Source organism: Schistocerca gregaria, chromosome 1 (assembly GCF_023897955.1).
Source record: "Schistocerca gregaria isolate iqSchGreg1 chromosome 1, iqSchGreg1.2, whole genome shotgun sequence".
Lineage (NCBI taxonomy): Eukaryota > Metazoa > Arthropoda > Insecta > Orthoptera > Acrididae > Schistocerca > Schistocerca gregaria.
In genome coordinates this window covers 163,565,902-163,584,322 of record NC_064920.1, presented here as the reverse complement: position 1 = coordinate 163,584,322, position 18,421 = coordinate 163,565,902, and the positions used below count along the sequence as shown (strand labels likewise).

The 18,421-nt window shown below is 41.1% G+C and overlaps 1 protein-coding gene and 2 non-coding genes across 3 annotated transcripts in view; all 3 read right to left on the bottom strand.

Annotated features, from left to right (window-relative positions):
• LOC126284998 (chordin-like protein 1) overlaps nt 1–18,421 on the bottom strand; it is a 527,874-nt gene that overhangs the window by 346,646 nt on the left and 162,807 nt on the right. The window lies entirely within an intron of this gene.
• On the bottom strand, nt 9,161–9,234 carry Trnan-guu (transfer RNA asparagine (anticodon GUU)). Its single transcript has one exon. It is a non-coding gene; the product is annotated as a tRNA-Asn (tRNA).
• Nucleotides 11,805–11,876, bottom strand: Trnam-cau (transfer RNA methionine (anticodon CAU)). Its single transcript has one exon. It is a non-coding gene; the product is annotated as a tRNA-Met (tRNA).

The following is an 18,421-nucleotide window of genomic DNA, read 5'->3' as shown; positions in this document are numbered from 1 at the left end:
TGGCGGGGTGCGCTTGTATGGAGACAGATTTCCAGAACGAAGGTGTTCCGCCAGGAAGACGTTCGAAGCAATTGATCGGCGTCTTAGGGAGCACGGAACATTCCAGCCTATGACTCGCGATTGGGGAAGACCTAGAACGACGAGCACACCTGCAATGGACGAGGCAATTCTTCGTGCATTTGACGATAACCCTAATGTCAGCGTCAGAGAAGTTCCTGCTGTACAAGGTAACGTTGACCACGTCACTGTATGGAGACTGCTACGGGAGAACAAGTTGTTTCCGTACCATGTACAGCGTGTGCAGGCACTGTTAGCAGCTGATTGGCCTCCACGGGTACACTTCTGCGAATGGTTCATCCAACAATGTGTCAATCGTCATTTCAGTGCAAATGTTCTCTTTACGGATGAGGCTTCATTTCAACGTGATCAAATAGTATATTTTCACAATCAACATGTGTGGGCTGACGAGAATCCGCACGCAATCATGCAATCACGTCATCAACACAGATTTTCTGGTTTGGGCAGGGATTGTTGGTGATGTCTTGATTGGGCCCCATGTTCTTCCACCTACGCTCAATGGAGCACGTTATCATGATTTCATACGGGATACTCTACCTGTGCTGCTAGAACATGTGCCTTTACAAGTACGACACAACATGTGGACGATGCAGCTCCTGCACATTTCAGTCGAAGTGTTCGTACGCTTCTCAACAACAGATTCGGTGACCGATGGATTGGTAGAGGCGGACCAATTCCATGGCCTCCACGCTCTCCTGACCTCAACCCTCTCGACTTTCATTTATGTTGGCATTTGAAAGCTCTTGTCTACGCAACCCCGGTATCAATGTAGAGACTCTTCGTGCTCGTATTGTGGACGGCTGTGATACAATACTCCATTCTCCAGGGCAGCATCAGCGCATCAGGGATTTCATGCGACGGAGGGTGGATGCACGTATCCTCGGTAACGGAGGACGTTTTGAACATTTCCTGTAACAGAGTGTTTGAAGTCACGCTGGTACGTTCTGTTGCTGTGTGTTTCCATTCCATGATTAATGTGATTTGAAGACAAGTAATGAAATGAGCTCTAACATGGAAAGTAATCGTTTCCGGACACATGTCCACATAACATATTTTCTTTCTTTGTATGTGAGGCCGGGTTCGATTCCCGGCGGGGTCAGGGATTTTCTCTGCCTCGTGATGGCTGGGTGTTGTGTGTTGTCCTTAGGTTAGTTAGGTTTAAGTAGTTCTAAGTTCTAGGGGACTGATGACCATAGATGTTAAGTCCCATAGTGGTCAGAGCCATTTTTTGTGCGTGAGGAATGTTTCCTGACAATTTGGTCCTACCTTTTTGTGACACCCTGTATATAGTGGCGGGGAGGGGGGGGGGGGGGGAACACTGCAATTGTTGTCGCAATGCGTTATCTGACATCCAAAAGGGCATGGTCATTGGCTTTTGGGCCAAGAATGGAAGTATTTCCGAAACGCCTGTCTGTACACTGTTCGGGCGCCGCCATGGTTAGGATATAGCGTGAATCGTAAAATGGCGCTATCTAAAACCGGTGTCGAGGCAGCTTTGCTGCATCGCGGGCCATTGACTACTGGAGTGAACGACGGCTCCAGATATGTGTGCGGTCCAACAGACGTGCAACTGTTGACCAACTGGCCGTCCAGGTGACTCATCCGTTCAGAGAACGTAGCGGCATATCCGGGCCGCCGCAGCAGGCTCTTGGTTCATGCACCTATGCTGACTACTGTTCATCGGCGACGTCGCCTGGAATTTACACGCCATATCGCAACCGGATGTGCACTGAGTGGCGACAGGTAGCCTTTTCAGATGAATCACGTATTTCCTCCATCCTCCATCGGACAGATGGCCGCTGGCGTGTACGGTGTGGAACGTCTGAAAGCAAACATCTTGCAACTAGGAGGGAGCGTTATGGCGTGGGAAATGTTTTTCGTGGCATTTCCTGCGTTACCTCGTCGTTCTGGAAGGCACAGTGGATTAACACAAGTATGCATCAATCCTCGGGCAGCACGTCTTCTCCTACATTAAGTTTATTTTCCTCGGCACAATTTAATCTTACCGGCAGGACAATGCAACTTTAACACAGCTCGCAGTGTACGTGCGTGGTTCGAAGAGCACCAGGATGTTTACCGTACTCGTCTGGTCACCAGACTTCCCAGATTTAAACCTAACCGATAATCTGTGGGCACACCTTTGGTCGTGCTGTTCGCGCCGTGGATTCTCAGTCTAGAAACCTAGCGCAGCTGGCCACGCCACTGGAGCCTTCATGGCTCTACATCTCTGTCGGTACCTTCCAGAACCTTATTGACTCTTCCTGCACGTCTGGCGCTGCAAAAGGTGGTTAGTCAGGCCTTTGACAGGAGGTCACATCGATGTTACTGGACAGTATATAAACATGTAACTGGGTTTCGTACTTCTTCCATAACCCTTCTTATATATAAAATTCTCGTGTCGCAGTGTTAGTTGCTATACTTCTCCGAAATGGCTAGACCGATTTTGATGAATTACTTTTGAATACATTATGGGAGTGGTAGTGATCAACGTGTTACAAATATTTACAATTAAAAACAGTCTTGATCACGATTTATTTATTAAGGTGACCGGTTTCGACGTTTGTAGAAAATTACACACAAGTGCCCTTAATGTCTGGTAGGAAACTGGATCAGGTAAACAATTTAAACTTGATGGTTCTAGGAAGCACAGTTCAAAAAGCACAGCTTGTTCTCCTCGCACACGCACATGTATGCCAACAGGTAGATGCTATCAGGCCCGACGAGAGAGGGTAAGTAGGGTGAGGGGGGGGGGGGGCGAGGAGGAGGAGAAGGAGGAGGAGGAGGAGGAGGAGGAGAGGGAGCGGGAGGAGGAGGGAGAAGGGAAAGGGTAGGGGGAAAGGGGGGAGGGAAGTGCTTGGGGTGCAGGCCTCATCTACGTCTATATATCCATGACTGCTCTGCAAATCACGCTTAAGTGCCTGGCAGAGGGTTCATCGAACCATCTTCATACTAATTCTACACTCGAACAGCGCACAGGAAAAACAAACACCTATATCATTTCGTATTATTTTATTATGACGATCGCTTTTTGTAGAGCGATAAAATATTTTCGTACTCGGAGGAGAAATTTGACCATTGAACTTTCATGGTAAGATCCCGCCGCAACGAGTAAGCCTTTGTCTTAATGATGTCCACCCCAAATGTCATATCATGTCCCCTATTTTCTATAGTGCAAACGTGCTGCTCTTCTTTGAACTTTCTCGATGTAGTCTGTTAATCCTCTCTGGCAACGATCCCACACGCGCAGCAGTACTCCAAATGAGAACGGACAAGCGTAGTGTAGGTTGTCTCTTTAGTAGATCTGTTGCATCTTCTGAGTGTTCTGGCAATAAACCGTAGACTTTAGTCCACTTTCCTCGCAACATTTTCTGGTGTTCTTTCCAATGTAGGTTGTTCGTAATTGTAATTCCTAGGCATTTAGTTGCATTTATGGTCTCTAGATTTGACTGATTTATCGTGTAGCCGACGTTTAACGCTTTCAGCACTCGTGTAGATGACCTCACACTAACCATTATTTAGGATAAGTTGCCAATTTTCGCACCACATAGATATCTTTTCTAGACCTTTTTGCAATTGGTTTTGATCTTTTGATGACTTTACTAGATGATAAACGACAGCATCGTCTGCAAATAAACTAAGGCGGCTGCACAGATTGTCTCCTAAATAGTTTCTATAGCTGAGGAACAGTAGAGGCCCTACAATACTCCCTTGGGCAACACTAGAAATCATTTTTGTTTTACTAATTGATCTTCCGTCAATTACTGGGAACCGTGACCTCTCTGACAGGAAATCACAAATCCAGACGCATAACTAAGACGATATTCCATAAGCACGTAATTTGATTACAAGCCGCTTGTGAGGTACTGTGTCAAAGCCTTCTGAAAGTCTAAAAATACAGAATCAGTTTGAAATCCCTTGTAAGTGTGAGTAAAGAGCTAGTCGAGTTTCACAAGAACGACGTTTTCTAATCAGTGTTGACTATATGTCAATAGACCGTTCTCTCCGAGGTAATTCATAATGTTTGAGCACAATGTGTGTTCTAAAATCCCGCTGCACATTGACGTTAATGGTAGAGCCTGTAATTTAGGCGATGACTCCTACTGGGTTTCTTGAATATTGGTGTGACCTGTGCAACTTTCCAGTCTTTGCGTACGTATGGATCTTTCGACGATCTGGCGGTTGTGTATGATTGTTAAGTGCGGAGCCATTGCATACTGTGAAAGTATCCCAACTGGTATACAATCTGGAGCGAAAGACTTTCTTTTGTTGTGCAGTAAAATGGAATACCTGCAGCCCTCCTTACGATGTTATTTATTATATGGCTACCAGTTTCGGTGCTTCAGTACACCATCTTCAGGTCTCGCATACACGAGTCATCAGTGGCCAACGTCTCTGTATCAACGATGCTGTGTCTCCAACCACCAATTGCCAACACAGAATCGTTGGTACAGGGAGTCTGCGAAAACCAGTTCATAGATGTTGGCCACTGATGAATCGCATATGCGATTGGAGTTAAACCCTTCAGCGTCAGTTAGGGCCTGAAGATGCCGTACTGAAGCACAGACACTGATAGCTATATAATAGCCATATAATAAATAACGGTGTAAACACGGCTGTAGGTGTTCCATTTTATTACGTAAGTGAACGGCCGAAGTCCCAATCAGAAGGTTGGACACATATTCCATTTATTAAGTGATTTAAGTTGCTTCGTTATGCCGAGGATATATACTTCTAAGTTACTCATGAGGTGCCCAAGCCTCTCAAGGTTCCTATCCGTGAAGGTGCTAATTTGGCGAATATCAAACTGTCACTGTAAAACAAATTTTGTATCATACCATAAATCAAAGAACATTACCTCAGAACCCTTTCACTTCAGTTCCCTAGTTCTTTGAGTCATAAAGGCCAATTGCATACAATTCAGTTTCGTTTTTAATTTTGAATGCACTTTCTCTAGACATCGTGCACTAAAATCACCTTGTGAGGGAATTGGAAGTGCGCTTTCTTAAATGTTGTTGGAAATCCTACCAAAACATTTTCCGAACAAATACACATGGCAACACGTGCGAACCGTCGTTATAATTCGGTAGGTTTGCCAACAACATTCAAAGAAAAGGTGCTTCTGATTCAGTCATAAAGTGATTTTACACGGCTAACGAGTATGCATAAAATATTTTGCAGTCAAGAGTAAACATAAAATAAAATATTTCTGTTTGCATAATGTTGGCGAAGCACTGAATGTCCAAAGTCGAAAAAAGGCCCCGGGAGGAGACGACATTCCGTCAGGACTACTGGTAGCCTTGAGTGAGCCAGCCCTGACAAAACTAATCCATCCGCTGTGAAAGATGTATGAGAAAGGCGAAATACCCCCAGCCTTAAAGAAGAATGTAATAACTGTACAATTCCAAAGAAATCTGGTGCTGACAGGTGTGGAAATTACCGAGTTATCAAACGTCGTGGTTGCAAGATACTGACACGGATCTGTTACGGAAGATTGGAAAAACTGGTAGAAGCTGATATCAGGAAAGATCAGTTCCCATTTCAGAGATATGGAGGAACCCGTGAAGCGACCCTACTCCTTACTTTAGAGGATAGCATTTGTAAATTTGGAGAAAGATTTTGACAACGCTCACTGGAATAATGTCTTTAAAATTCTGAAGATAGCTGGGCGTAAAATACAGGGAACTTATACAGAAACCAGACGGCAATTATAAGAATCGACGGGCGTGAAAGAGAAGCAATGGTTGAGAAGGGAGTGAGACAGGATTGTAGCCTATCCCCGATGTTATTCAATCTGTAGACCGGGTTAGCAGTAACGGCAATCAAAGAAAATTTGGAGTAGGAATTAAAGTTGAGCAAAAATTAAAAAAAAAACTTTGAGGTTTCCCGATGAGACTGCAATTAGCCGCAGAGAAAGCAAATGACTTGGAAGAGGAATTAAACGGAATGGCCAATGTCTGGAAAGATGGATATAAGATAAATACCAACAAAAGCAAGACAAGGATAATGGAATGAAGTCGAATTAAACAAGGTGCTGCGGAGGATTTTTATTAGGAAACGAGACACTTAAAGTAGTAGATGAGTTTTGCTATTTGAGCAGCAAAATAACTGATGATGGCCGAAGTAGAGAGGATGTAAATTGTAGACTGGCAATAGCAAGAACAGCGTTTCTGAATAAGAGAAATCTATTAACAATGAGAATAGATTTAAGTGATTGAAAGTTTTTTTGGAGGTATTTTTGTTTTCAGTGGTAAAACTTGGGTGATAAATTGTTTAGACAAGAAGAGAACAGAGCTTTCTGAAGTATGATGCTACAGAATAATGCTGAAGATTAGATCGGTAGATCACGAAACTGATGAAGCGGATCAGAAGAAAGGATCGGGTAGTAGGACACATTCCGAGTCATCAAGGGATGACAAATTTAGCACTGGAGGGAGGTGTGGGGGAAAAATCGTAGAGGCAGACTAAGAAATAAATACAGCAAGCACATTTAGAAGGAAGTAAGTTGCAGTAATTATTCGGAGATGAAGAGGCTTGCACAGGATAGAGTAGCATGGAGAGCTGCATTGAGCCAGTCTTCGGACTGAAGGCCACAACAAGAAGAACATACAGTCGGCTGGAAAAAGCGTGAAAATGAGGAAATGAAATGATATGAAGGCGGTATATTGCCCGTGCTGACGCTCGGAAGTAGAGGTAATCTTTTTTGTTTGTTTCTAAGTGGAGCAGCGAACTTACGTGGGAACTGTCATGTTATTTGGTGTGACATTATTTCTTGTTCAAAGATACTTGGCCTTCAGAGGTTCCGCACAAAAAATAGGAGATCGAAGTAATGGAAATTTCCTCGGAATATTTGAGCTCTTGAGTCACTTTGATCCACTTCTTGCAAAACACATTAGCGATGTCAGAAACAGACATAAAGCTGGAAAATATTTATAAGTGCATTATCTGTCAAATGATTTTCATAATGCCAAAATTTTTGGCGAGAAAGGCGGAATGAGGACTGAGACAGTCGGTTCCCCACTTTTGTGTCAGGGTCTCTTAAAGACGAACATATTCGCCTTTTTGTGCTCCAACAGGAGCATTTTTCCGCTGCCTCCTTTCTTTTCCCTGCGACAACAGCATGTCCAGCTTATATAAAACGAATACTAAAGTGAAGTAAAGTTCTCACAGCTTATTTATGTGCTTCGCCACATTTATGTACTACCATAAATGTAAACAACAAATTAGTACGCATAATATAAGATTAACAGAACGTTTGCTTTACGTTTTTATTCAGTACTCTGCTCATCGATCGCAGTTCATCGTAAACACCCAGCTTACGATTTGTGTCATGAAAGATTAAAAACGTCATTTAAAATATAGCTTGCTGACCTCTGAACTCTTGCAATGACCCTAGAATCCTTGCCATATGTTAACAACGTCAGTTAAAACTACATTTACGCCTGGAGCTGGATATTAGGCGCACATTTTATTGCATTATTACGACAGCTTTGAACCTCTGTGTTACGATACCGAAAAAAGTTACAGACGCGGCCATCCCCACAACTGGTACTTTTCGTGGTTTTTGGTGATTTTTCTCAGGGACCGCTCAAGAAGAAATCTTGCTTGTATAAAGTGCTTAAAGCCCGCCCTAGACCACATCTAACGCAAAAGAACAAACCGGTTTACTTAACTTGCCTGGGCTGGAGAAAGTATGTAATTTTAAATTTCGATCCTGTACTTTAGGATACCTACAGCATGCCTGTTCTTTCGATAGGTCGCTAGACCGAGGACTGTACAAAATACATTACCCTTTCTCTCTGTGACCAACATAACCCGAGGTATTAGTCCCTGAAAAATCGCATTTTCGCGGCGTTTTCGAGCTTATTGGTACCGCGCAACGTCGTGCACGGACCAATTACGTCATTGTGAACACATGTTTAATGTTTAATAAGAACTTACATTTATTCAAGTTTTATCGTAATGAGTTTTTTTACGTTATGTCCAATATTTCTCGAAATTCGTAATTTTTAAATTATGTGAAACTTTCTTTAAAATAACAATAAAATTGGTATATTTGGAGACGGGGTCCAATCACACACCTTACCCGGGCTCTCAGCGGCCCCTATCACCATTTTAATTTTCGATTGGTGTTTGATAACGTATCACATTTGCAGCTGACAATATGGATCCAGCTCTACGTATCCAATGTCACGTATGTAATTAGCTCGATAAGTATTAAGCTGACAGCATGTTCAGTAAGAAGATAGTAATTTCGCCGCAAGGAGTTGATCGGCGAGTAACAGCACGGAAAAGGTATCACTTTACGCTATAAATTGGACAAAGAATCGAGCCGATTTGCTTGAAACATTTTTGTTTCTCCCCACACACAGTTACCTACCTCTATTAAGTCACTGCAGTACTAAAAAAAAAAAAAAAAAAAAAAAGAAAAGAAAAAAAAGAAAACGTAATATAAGATTTAGGAGGATTAAATATAGAATGCTGACTTGTTTGAGGACTTATTGGAAGGTTATGATGAAAAGTGTAGAAGCAATGGTATACGAATAAGTAGTAGGATGGATGCAGTGGCAAAATAACTCTGCTCCCGACCGAGCTGCACTGTATGTGCGACTGCGTCTGTTAGGAAGCTGAGACGTTTCCTTGAGAAGTTCGGAGAGGTCTTTTTAAAGAAAGGAGTCAGTAGTATGCTCACATAAATCATTGCAGGGGCGACGGTCGAGAGGGAAAGTGCAGCCTGTTGTAAGGCGCTAAGCCATTAACGGAAGAAGTGCCCCGCTGTCTGCGTCGGAGACTAATGACATCGCGTTTGGTGCTTGGCTGGGGGCGAAAAGCGCTACGCACAGGCGTGGGCTTCGTAAACAAAAGAAGGGGGGGGGGGGGGGGGGTTGTCTACGTTACGACCAGACAGCTCTCAGACGTTTCGGATTCACTCACAGTTGAGGTCAAGCTAACGGAGTTACTTCGCATCAACACTCTTCTCTTCATGTTAACACTTATTATACGTCATCCTTTCGTGGCATTAATTTTTTTCGTACATTCTTTACGTAAGTTGTACCACCCATTCGTTTAATAAGAAAAAAATTTACGCCCCCGGGTGGGCTCGAACCACCAACCTTTCGGTTAACAGCCGAACGCGCTAGCCGATTGCGCCACGGAGGCTCACGGTGAACATGACCGCGACTTTAGGTATATAAGCAGAAAGCAGACCTTAAGGTTAAAAGCTATTCTTGTTTACAGCTTATTCTTTTCTTGAATTCCTAGTTGCAAATCAACTTGTACTTATACATTCAATGACTAATTAAACTTGAAAGCGATAATCTTATAGCATCTAAAACAGACTATTTTGACGATAAAGCCTATTTTTGCCTATTCTCGCTTTAAAATTCTAAATGGTACCCACGTCTTCAATGTAACATGGAATTATTATAATATTTTCAAAACATTAGAATTGGTTAAAGGAGTCGGAGGCGATATTTGAAACAAGAAATCTGTAGCGCATAAAATCCTAGCCAACGACTTGTTTCCAAAGGGGCTTGAACGGATCTACTATGAAAAAAAAAATACATAGGTACACAAGGGGAGAGTTTAAGCTGCCTAGCCACTGTAGTAAAACGATCTCGCCACTCTTCTTGGTTATATAGATTTCCATTTGCAACCCGTAACCGCATAAGTAACGAGCAACCCTTAGTGGCTTGCCACCACATTTTTTTTTTTTTGTTAAATATCTTTGTGACTAATGCCCTTTTCGCATATTTATTATTTTATAAATGACATATAAGTACTGCCAGTCTTTCACGATAATTCTGTACTTATACTCTGTATCATACGTTTTTAGTCAAAATTCTGAGACCATGTTATGGACCATTCTTTGATTTATATTCTGAGGAAGACACTCCTAGCAGTGTTGAAACCCGGTTGATTCTTTAAAAATAGTGACAGAGGGCTGTCTTCTTTCAATTGTAACTATTTACGGTCTCTGAACGTGCACCCTTGTTCAAAATTTTTTGATATAGATTTTTGTTGATGAAACTACTGACAGTCTAGGCCGGTATAGTGCAAACCTGATTGTAGGCTTATTTGATTTGTTCAAAAAACTCTCAAAGACTAATCAGCAGACAGTTACACACTTTGTCAACAATGCGCTGAAGTTGCTATATCCAAACTGGCGTGGATGAAAACATGGTGCTTCTTGCATTCATAAATGCCGCCGCATATATGGCTGCTGCGTTCCAATTGCTTAAAGCATTATCCTCTTTGATGATGCGTTAACTTACGTAGCACGTGGTATCAAATGCAGAGCAGAGCAAGTTAAGGCTAGAATTAGGCAACGCAAATAAATTACTGTCCACGGTAAAGAAAATTTTGTTAACGCACTAGTCCCTTTCACACTCGTTGATGTAGAACGTTCTTTTTCGCAAATTAATACTGACCCACAAACGCCATAGGGCAGGTTTAGTTATTTACTGTGAAGGCAACTAAGGTCCGAATGTTTGAAACCACTGGTTTATCTGGCATTTAAGAAATTACATATTATATGTATTTCAACATATGGCTGATCTTTTTTATATTGCATTTTTATCGAGAAAAATTGGTTTGGGCCAGTTTAAACATTACAGTAGTATGTTTGCTGTGATGTGCAGCTGTGGATATTTTCATTTCCCTTGTTTTTAATTAATAGTAGTATGCTCATATGTGACCAATGTGTATTTTGCATTACATTTAGTTTTACTTCATAATACCTTTTACGGCCATACGATTTATAGACCCTAAATGAGGTGTCTAAAATGCACTTTTACGTGAAAATCCGCAGTCTAGTCATTACTTTCTGAAACTATACGCTTATGCTGAGCAACAATAGACCATTCGCTGTTGCAAGAAACTAAACTGAATTCTGGAAGCTAAAATCGTTATAGCTGCTGCAGGACTGCTGGAATTGCGATCCTAATGCCAACCCGTTTAATGAACTTGAAAACTGTTTATTGTTAACTTACCTAATATTAGCGATATGATACTTTTCATTACTCAAAGCTTGCACTCATATCGTGCACAGTTTGCATCGAAAGTATTCCGTGTCAGCTTGTATTCTCAAAGAGCAATAGTAGTGTTTACAGTAACAAGGAAAAATACTTCCCTGGCAAGGAAGGAATTCCTCTTTGATGAGCAGGTGCAATTATTTAATGAGATGAGTCATATATCTGACTCCATTCTTCCCGTTATTTCGAACACTAATAAATGCACGTTACTGACACGTCCCAAAGGAAGTGGTGCAAGCAATGAAGATGACAGAAAAACGCCAGATAGCAGAACAATAATTAATATTTATATTATTTTATAAGTTTGACATTATATTGCGTTTTACATAATAAACGATCGACTTTTTATCTCATTTACACCATTAAAAAAAGATAGTAATCGCTGTTTCAAAAATCTACAGATAGCAGTCACTAAATGCTGGCCCCTATTTTGAGTGGACCAGAGGTGGCAATCTTCCTACACGTCGGTCAGTGGGCCTGGCGACGGCGTAATGTACCGCCGAAACTGGTTGCTCAATAAAATAACAATTTGGAAGGCTGAACGGATTTTTGATTTGACTGTCTCTCTTTAAAAAAAAGTCGGCGGTTTCAACGTTAGAAATCTATTTATGAACTTTGTTTCAACTCTGTTGCTATTCCTTTACATCAGGGATAAAAGTTAAGTTGTTACAAGCTAACTGATAAGAATAAAAATTTTAGCAGAGCGTGGTTTCGATCCACGGACCTCTGGGTTATGGGCCCAGCACGCTTCCACTGCGCCACTCTGCTTCTTGATGACGTGCGGCAAAATCTTTGAATTAGAGTGTGCCCACCTGCTAGTATATTTTCATTTAATTTCTTTTTTGTTAGCTAATGCACATTGATTTACTCAACAACATACAAGCTGTAGCAACGAAACATGTATGATTTAGTCTTAAAATCTGTAACAGCTTTACATTTAGTGTTAAATAGAATGAACCACACAGTAATTGGCGACGCAACATTAATAAACTGGAAGTTTCAACAGGAATGTTTAACGTTACGTGTTAAGGAATTCAGAAATCAGTACCACGGTTAATGTGGAGATCACGTAATTCGATAGTTGATGTTCCAACGCCACATTCTCCATCTTAACTGGTAACTTTGACGAAATTCCACTAATTTCCTTGTGCCGCGACTATGCACATGGCGTAGTTTTCAAGCTAATTTTATTTTAGATGTTCCCCTGTTCTGCTTATTCACAGGCGTTTTGTCATACGTAGTATGTGATTTTATCCTTTTTTCAGACCGGATAAAAAAAAAAATCTATGCGTGTCGCAAGAGAAAGGCACAGATAAGCACAGCGAATATAACGCAGCATTGAATAGACCCTACACTGAAATCTTCATTTCATTCCACCAGCGTTTTATAAGGATGAGAAAGTAATTGGTGTTATACAAGCATGCTGACATCCGTGTGCACTACTGGCCCTCAAAAAAAACGTTATACAGAAAGTGCACTGTTCGTTTTCCTCATCTTTCTGGCACTCATGAAGCGTTCGACAAGCATTTTCTACACAGTTACGGATAATGGAGAACAAAAGCTGTGCTATTTTTAACATGATAGATTTCTCCTTGGATATAAATAAAAAACGGGGTAGGTGTAACTGAGCACATTTTATGAAGACGGCCCATAATTTGTTTCGAAATTTTTATTTCCACCCTTCCTCATCTTTCGTAAAATATGTTCGAACTGTGTAGCATTTCACATGAACAATTTCGTACAGATACTGTGAAACATCAATACGTCACAATCCCACGAACTCCAGATTAGAACAGATATCGCGATAATACTAAATGAAAACTTTAAGTGTTTTCTGTAGTCTATTAATAAGCGGTTCCGCACAGTAACTGAAGTGGAGTCTGAGATGTGTTCAGTGCTTAATTTCAGGACAAGGTAGATATAGTATCCCCTCGTACACTAAGAATTCGAATGTACCTTGTGCGTTCATAATCGCTATTAACGAGAGTACTGCTACACCATAATGAAGCCACAAACGACCTATTCACAAGTTGGGCAGCAAAGCGTTACGAAAAAGGCCTTTTTAACAAATACTACAAGAAAATAAGTCAACTCACGTCCACAGGTTTTATTTGTTGGTACAGGCCAGACCAACAAACACAGTCTAGCATAGAATAGACAACAATGTGCTTAAGGAGCAATAACTACAGAAAAAGCGCTGAATAAGTCTCAGGACTGAAGACCACACACAACAGTATGCAGTATTTTTAACCTCCGCCGTTGTATTACGTACACCTGCTTACCACTGTTCAGGGTAAGATAGAGAAAGATAGTATCCCCTCGTAAAATAAGAAGTCGAATGTACCTTGGGCGTCCAAATCGCTATTAGTGAGGGGATTGCTACACCATAATGAAGCCACATACTAGATATTCACAAGTTGTGCAGCAAAGCGTTACGAAAAAAAGGCATTTGTAACAGATACTGTAAGGGAATAAGTCAACTCACCCTCCACCGAACTTCTCGGAATATCGGCCCAGCTATTCCTGGCGACAATACTCTTGTTAACGTTTGCACCTCCCCATTCCTTTGTTGCGCCTACTTTTCTTCCCAATGCAATTGATTAAGCAATTGTCTGGCTGATGTACATTCGTAGTATTTTTATTAGAATGAGCCCTATGAAACTTGTAGATAATACTAATATTCTGCAAAATCAGCAGAAGAGGAGAATGACATAAAAAGTAATAGTCAGTCAACTCGAAATATTGAGGAAAGCGATTCAGACTTGAGCGAGGAAGAAGCAATAAACGCTGACCACGATTCTGAAACTGAAGTTGTGGGTAGTGGTGAAGAGGACGAAGATGAAACAAGTGCTGAATATTTTTGTGCTGGGAGGGATAAAGTTATAAAATGGTGAAAGTCAAATTGATAAGAATGTTAGCTTATCCAAGAAGGATATATCTCCAACTGACATATTTTCGAAAATTTTAGATGTAAACATGATTGTGGCAATCCGGAGACACACTAATTTAAAAATCGAAAAATTATGCCCATGTACGCACGGCCCCAAACTTGTACTGATTTAAGCAGAGAAGTATTGGCCACTACTGGTATTTTATTCAAACCATCTTGAAATACAAACAAATGGTAAATGTGAAAGAGGTACGGGTAAATGATAGGACGGGAATGACATGAGAGTGGCCACGAGTTCTCGAAGGTTTTTATTAACTGAGAGGAGTCTTCGATTTGATGAAAGCACCAACCCGACAGGAAAGAAGGAAGCTTGATAAACTTGCTGCCATAAGATATATTTTTGACAGATTTGTTCAAAATAGAAGACAATCTTACAGCATGAGCAATCTGTTACTGATAATAAAATGTGGCACTCGTATCATGGACGCTGTTCGTTTATTCAATATAGTCCATCGAAACCTGTCACATAAGGCGTCAAAATCTATGCTGTGGCAGACGCTAAGGCATTTTATTGCTGGAATTAGGAGGCATGTCAGTAAGTGACCACTAGGCCCATACCCTGTTTCGAATTCGAAAGAAATTGTAAAATACCTTGTTGCGGTATACTTCGACCACCCCCCCCCCCCCCCCTGACCACATACCTTATATCAGAGAGTATTATGTGGCAGTTTATGCACAAACTGTCACATAACCTTTTTCTGCAATTTAATATGCAGATCTCAATGATCCGTAGTCAAATCGCTTAGCCTTCATGAAGACTGTAAGAAGTAGCCATTACTGCCCAATGACTGCACTGCTAATTATTCCATTTCTCCTCTCCTACTGATACGATGAACGAGTCTTGTTATTTCAGCCGCAATGAATTATCTTTTAGCTGGACTCCAGAGGGAAAGTGAACAGAAGAGTCATAAAGTTGTTTGGCACTGAAACCCGTAAAGAAATAGGATATGGGAAGAAGTCCCCCCTGTGCATGCGGATGGAGCATTCGAAAGGCCGAATGGCTCTCCATAAAAGTCGCACTGTACGAGAAGCTGAATGGAGTCCATTTTAGTTAGATAAGAATCCGGAGGTCAGTTGAAAACATGAGCTTTCAAGGTGCACCATAGAGCTCTGAAGTGCCTTGCAGGAATTTTTCTTCAAATTCTAGTAAAGTATTTTCTGACTGGTTCATAGTATTGTTTCGGTACAAAGGGCAAGTTCCTTGGATGCAGATGTGCAGGGCTTTTGGTTGGTCATAACTGAAAATCTGTCACGGGGTGTGAGAGAATTTCTGCCTGCTTCCCTGTTTCATACCTTACTGGGACAGTGAAGCGTGGCGTTTTTGCAGGGTAAACTGAGAATTGCGTGTTCCGAAAAACGTAAAAGATCTTCAAACAGAAACTTGTAAAATAGAAACACTGAAAAGGTAATTCAGTTACATATTTCTTCTAAGATTGAAACTACTACAAAAATTGTTATAAATAAATGCATAAAAATATTGAACACCTACACATTAATGAAAATATAACACATAGTAACTCACCGTTACATCTTTTTATTAATTAGTTCTATTCTTCCGCCCTTTTTCTGGGTGGTTCTTATTACGGGTAATGTAATTCAGCGATCAAGACTACATGACTGTCTTTCTCTGCCATTTTGGCGTTATACGGATGCGGTATGGAGGGACATGGGGAGAGCACAGTACATCCAAAGTTTCCAAACACTGTAATCGCTGGTTCCCATTCAAGTAGCTCCTCAACTGGCATCTCGAGGGTGATTGCAGCCCGTTCCAGTCCCCCCACAAAGGAAAAATCCCTGGCAGTACCAGGAACTGAACTCGTGTCCTCCGAACGGCATCAGGCACCCTGACCGCTTGGCAATGGAGGTAGACTGGTTGTTACTACAAATACAATGTACTACTCCTTTTTAGCATGTCTTTCAGTACAATAATCTACTTTATGCAACAATTGAACAAGTCAGTGACTTAGTCTTCCTGCAGTAAGTGATAGCAGGCACAAAATGGAAAAAAAATAGAGATTGGAGATCCGAGAGCACTGATGTCGTTTTGTTACTGGAAATGAATACAACTCCCAGAACGGAAATAGCGAGAACTACGAATGGAGAACTGAGAAGCGATGAAGCGAGAGTCCAGTCAACGAATGAAACTTAGCGGAACAAGGGGAAAAAAAAAATGTGTAGTCGCAAATTTTTGAGTAGTGTTGAGGGCGAGTGTAATGAACTTTGCCAACAAGGGCAACGTGGCCACTTTTTGAAAAAAAGATTATATCTTGCACCCTATCAAGTTCCATAAATCACCCGGTAGAGGCGCCAATACTTTCATTGCAAAGGGCAAACAATGAACGACAGATTAGACGCACACTGTAGTTTTGTTGTTGTTGTTTCCTTGTCTTCGTAAGTACCTTTCTTTCGTCTTAACGCGTTTTCTGGTAGTCTACAAAAGTCGTCCACCCTGCTCACTGATTCGATTTCTTTTGTTCAGTGCATCGTATATACCATTAACCCATGATGTGACTTTTCTGTAGTGCATATTACGATGTGGAGTCTCTGGTATCCCTATGATTAAACCGCGGTATAAGACGCAAATTATATGAAACTTTTAATATAAGTTATATAAAATTTATTTGTAAAGTTATTTCAAAGTCGTTTAAATACTCCCTGTTGATTCTATTGCACTTCACAAAGCCTGGAATATTTTACTTTTTGTCACAAAAAATTATGTACTTTTGTGTGGTTTTTTTGAATAGTGCACATAAACGAACTGTAAGAGATCATACGTTTACATTCTACAAATTATAGTATGTCTATAACAAGTAAGGTTTCACATAAAACTAAATCCCAGGATTTAAACTTGCGTAAACAAATTACGCCGCCATTCACGGCCCCTCCCGCCGGAGGTCCGAGTCCTCCCAGAGGCATGGTGGATGTGTGTGTTGTTCTTAGCATAAGTTAGTTCAAGTAGTGTGTAAGTCTAGGGAGCGATGAACTCAGCAGTTTGGTCCCTTAGGAATTCATACACATTTGAACATTTTGTGAACAAACTGCACTCGATAGGTACAAAAAGAAAATCTGCAAAATTGACATCATTGCTGGAACCTACATTTTATCTTTCTCACCACTCAGAACACTTCAAGTATTTTGTTAGAGAGACAGAATGGTCTTCATCACAATTGTCCTGAGTTTCTCCTGAATGATCTCCTCCGTTAGACGAATTGTGTCCCTGGCTATTCTCGCGGTTCTAGGCGCGCAGTCCGGAACCGTGCGACTGCTACGGTCGCAGGTTCGAATCCTGCCTCGGGAATGGATGTGTGTGATGTCCTTAGGTTAGTTAGGTTTAAGTAGTTCTAAGTTCTAGGGGACTAATGACCACAGCAGTTGAATCCCATAGTGCTCAGAGCCATTTGAACCATTTTTTTTTTGTCCCTGGCTATTGTAAAATCTTCGTCTTTTTTGTCTGCTTCGTCTTTTTTGTCTACTTCCTAATCTATATTACTGACAGCTTTATCAAACATAGGATCTGTAAAACACACCTTCCTACGAACTCGTTTTGTACTGTACTGAAGGAAACAGGTATGCAGTTCACGTGGCGCTATCTAAGAGACCCAACACATGCGACTAACACGTGTCAACAAGAAACGAAGAAGGCGTTAACACAGTTGAGAATAAAACATTGTAGGTTTGATGATTTAGGGAGCGTGGACGAGTATAAACACATTCCGCCAGAAATGACCTTGGTGAGCGAGTTAGAAAACTTCCGCGTGGTCTGAGAGACCACAATTCCAGAGTTAAGAAAAATAAAATTGTGTGGTGTATTTATTATAATAATATCACTTCCCAATGTTGCACCAGGAAGCTTTGTAAAAATGGGACAACTTTGCCAATCTAGAACTTTGCCTTTTTCTCACCTCATTCACACTTTTTCTTTAATCGAGAGTTTTTGGGTCTCTGCACAAGTCGCTAAATTATCAAAGCTCATTAGAACCTAATTGGGAGCACACAGGTATCAAATTTATCAACCGTTCGTGAACATAATAGTATGAGTGCCAGAATGATCCATGATTGAACACAACTAAGCCTTGGAATGTTTGTCGTGGTAAAGTTATGGTAAAAAAAAGTGTCAAGGATTTTCTTGGTAAACGTATTCAATTCTACGGAGAGGGCGAGTTCTAAGTGTTGTATCTTCTTACAACAGACGGAGGGAAAAATTCATACAATCCGGATATTCGAGATGAAGTTTTCGTGAATGTAAAAGACATTGTGCAGATAATGATTCCTTCTTACTATCAAAACCGAGGCAGATTTTGCTTTTCTTATGAAAAGGTCAAACTTTTCTTTGCATTTTTACCTTTGGTGATTTGAATTTGTC